A 3,884-nucleotide genomic window follows, 5' to 3' on the forward strand; every position below is an offset into this window, starting at 1 on the left:
CCTTGCAACTATCCAGGTTACACAATGTCTTCCACATATCTATGCTACAGAAGTATCTGGTACACCCAGCTCATGTTATAAATTGGGGAGACATTAGACTTGATGAGGATGGCACTTTTGAGGAAGGATAGTAGCAATTCAAGAGAGAGGAGAAAAGAATTTAAGGGGAAAAATAATTCAATTGGTCAAGGTACTTTGGCGTCATCAAAGAATCGAGGAGTCTACTTGGGAGCAGGAGGACATGATGCGAGCAAATTATCCGTAACTTTTTGAAATGTAATATAGCAAGAATTTCAATGACGAAATTTGTTAAGAGGGATAGATTGGGAAACCCCGTATTTATTTATTTTTATTTATTATTTTTAATGATAAATGAGAGTGGTTTTGGTATTTTGATTTTATTAGATCATCTTTTAATGGTGTAATATTTTAGGTAAAGACCAATTACTCTATAGTAATATTGTATTTTACACTATCCTTCTTCTTTTAATAATAATAATAATAATAATAATAATAATAATAATAAAGAAATCTAATGGTGAAAGACACCAACTCACCCCTTACCACCAAATTATCTTTAAAACCAATATTATCACATATCATCAACTTATCTCCACAATCGCCCATGATATTCCCTTTCTTTCCAACTCATCAATCATACTTAGCCTTTCATCTTTCACTTCTTTTGATGCCAATCCACTATCATCCATGTTATTCCTTCACCTCCATCATAATTACCCACCATCTCCCATATTATTCTCTTCCTTTCCAACACATCAATCATGAGTACTCTCTTCATCTTCTCTTCCTATATATACTAGTCTAGTTAAGAAAGAGTTCACATATTTCATTTTCCTTCCACATTCTACTTCTTTATCTTCACAAAAAAATTTCAGAGTTAGAATTAGGGAAGAGTTAGCTATTCTATCAAAGGAAGGAGATTCCATACTTAGCCAAGTTTGGTGCAAGTCTTAAGGTCAGATCTACAACTATCACCACCCTTAGATATATGTTTAATTTTGTTTATAATATATATGCTACATGTGAAATTAAGTCTTATTATTTGATATGATATCTCAGATAAGGAAAAGAAGATGAAACTACTGATGATTTTTAGCACGATTTTGATCTTTGATTTGTTTGCAAAAGCCTTAATAAATTCTAGAAATTTTATGTGTAAAATTTGAAAATACAGGAGCTTGTTTAGCATATATTTTACTTCTCTGAATTTTTATAAAACCATCAGAGAGTATTTTACAACTGAAACAATTATTTCCTAAACTACTACAAATAACCCCGCAGAGACAGCTATTTCAAACGAATGTCATTTTCTCTACAAAATTTATATTCATGCAAGACTACCTGGGAAAGTTAATAGTTTGAGTTATCTTTCATTTACCACTGATTTCACTAGAAATCGATGAGTATCGAATGAGTAATATTAGTTTTGCCAAAGTGTGACAGATTCTATCCAATTTTCTTAGAAAAATGTTTTCTCCATGTTAAAAAGATTTTCAGCTTTCAAGTTCTCTAAAAAAGTATTTCTCAATCTGATATCTAGAAAAACATTTAAATCTCACTTCTGTTTGATGTCATTTGTAGCCTTTTTCATTTTTCAAACTTGAACTCCCTGTTTTGAAGTTGCTCGAATCCTCTGTTTAAAAATACCACTATGTTTGGTTTCATTTTTTTGAGTTATTTTTGGGAAAAGTGATTTGAAAACTTTGTTTTGAAAATGGATATATGTTTGGTTTTCAAAAAAATGCACTATGCAAATTCAAATTTCCCTCCAAAAATTGAGAGAGACGGCTAGATACATTGATCAATTAAAAAAAAAAAATTGTCACATTTTGAAAAAGATTCTGAAAAGTTGTCAAATTTGTCACATTCCAAAAATTTGTCAAATTTCCCTCCAAAAATTGAGAGAGAGGACTAGATACATTGGCCAATTAAAAAAAAAAAATTATCACATTCTGAAAAAGATTCTGAAAAGTTGTCAAATTTGTCACATTCCAAAAATTTGTCAAATTTCCATCCAAAAGTTTTACCAAGATTTTGAAAAACTTTATCCCATTATCAAAATAACCAAACAAAAAACTTCAAAATTTTCAAAAAAATGGGTTTAGAAAAATGGAACCAAACGTGATGAGTCCAAAAATAAATTCTCTAGCTTAAACTAATTTTTAGTCTTCAATCCCTTTTAGTAAAATCTTCCTAACATGTTTATCTAAATTTAGAATCCATAATCAACCAAGTTTGACACTGTTTTGTATTTCTTTTGATTTTACAAACTTGGATCACCTGTACTGAAATTTGTTGAAAATAATTTGGAAGATTAATAATGATATATGTTATTTTTGTGCATCTTCATATTGTCCATTATTTGGTATATTGTTTATTATGGATCTGATTTATGTGGTTTAATGTTACAAATGATATTGTCCACATTATACATGGTTACTAATAATTTGGAGGTTGAAATCTAAACTAACTGAGTGGTTTGGTTTTTGAATGATCTGTGATCCTATGATATGTTCCTGTAATGTGATTTGGAGAAAATTGGTGGTTATTATTAACATGGTGAGCTTTGTTCTGAAATTCTTGCGCAAGTGTGTCCCGTTAACTTAAGATGGCACTTGGTGTATTATGACCATTGCGGATTTATGCTGGATAAGGGGAGCAGTAAGGGTCTCACATAGAGAGAGTACCTCTGGAAGGCTGCGATTCTTGGCGGTCCATTGACGTTATGGTTTTGGTATATAACCCAAGGTGTAGGCATCCTTGGTACTGGATCCGATGTAGGACCAAGGAGGGGTCCGAATAGCCTTGTGTCCATTACTTAGTGGTTGGGTAAGAACAGCGCTCTACGGAGAGTTGCTTAGAAGTACTGACTTGTTGAAAGCTAACATGATTAATTATTATATTTAAGTGTTTTGTTTTTCCTACCCTCATTTATTTAAATATGTTGATTATTATACTATGCATATAATTGTATTATCAAGATGGGTTGATTATCGTGTTATAGTATTCTATTGGGCTATAAAGCTCATGACTTTCTTTGTATTGCCCTTGCATTTTATGCCAGGTACTGAAGAGTTGGATCTAGGGGAGGGCAATGTAGAGGAATTTGTGGTGCCTTGGTTGACTTAGACTTTCGAGCATTTATATTTCCCTTCATTAGCTTGTGGAATAAATCTGTTGTAATAACTATTGAGACATTTCCCAGTTTGTTATCGTGAACGATTATATTTGCGTATTAGAACCTTTGTAATTCAAGTTATTTCAATTTATGGAATTATTCGGATCTTAGTAAACCAGATATTATTGGTTATTCTCGTTATTTTCATTTATGAAAATTAGGGTCGTTACAGTTAACCTAGTTCTCCTGCACTTGCTACAACAATCAATGTTATTCTCCACTTATAACCAAAACAAATATTTATATTCGAAAGATAATTTAAGTAAACAGATATAAATTTCCAAAATTTCAATATAGGAGTAATAAATACATGTTCCAACTCCACTTTCCAACTCAACAAGGATCCAAACATTTCTCATTATTCTCACTCTTACTAAAAACCAATAATTTCCAAGATTTTCAAAACAATATATGTTTCTTTCAAGAACTCTTTTTTTTTTTTTTTTATCGTCAAAAAGAGAGACTTTATTGATGTGAGAATCAAGAATAAGGAACAAAACAAATAACATCAATAGAGAAAAGGAAAGTGTAAGACCATCACAATGAGCTAAATGATCCCAACTAGGTTGGCACCAAAAAGCCCATCCAATCATTTGCTCGCACCCCCAAAGTTGGTGAGGAACCAACGAAAGAAACATAACAAAACATCAAACCAATGCTGCTGTAAGCTACAAAACAGCATAAC

The 3,884-nt window shown here is 31.6% G+C and overlaps 1 long non-coding RNA gene across 1 annotated transcript; it reads left to right on the plus strand.

The window, feature by feature from the left end:
• The first annotated feature begins 502 nt into the window (after window positions 1–502).
• On the plus strand, window positions 503–3,295 carry LOC145799162 (uncharacterized). The gene is made up of 2 exons (XR_014341174.1): window positions 503–976; window positions 3,086–3,295. It is a non-coding gene; the product is annotated as an uncharacterized LOC145799162 (long non-coding RNA).
• The last annotated feature ends 589 nt before the right edge of the window (window positions 3,296–3,884 follow it).

The sequence above is a fragment of the Camellia sinensis genome, chromosome 9, assembly GCF_055761805.1.
Source record: "Camellia sinensis isolate YWXY chromosome 9, ASM5576180v1, whole genome shotgun sequence".
Classification (NCBI taxonomy): Eukaryota; Viridiplantae; Streptophyta; class Magnoliopsida; order Ericales; family Theaceae; genus Camellia; species Camellia sinensis.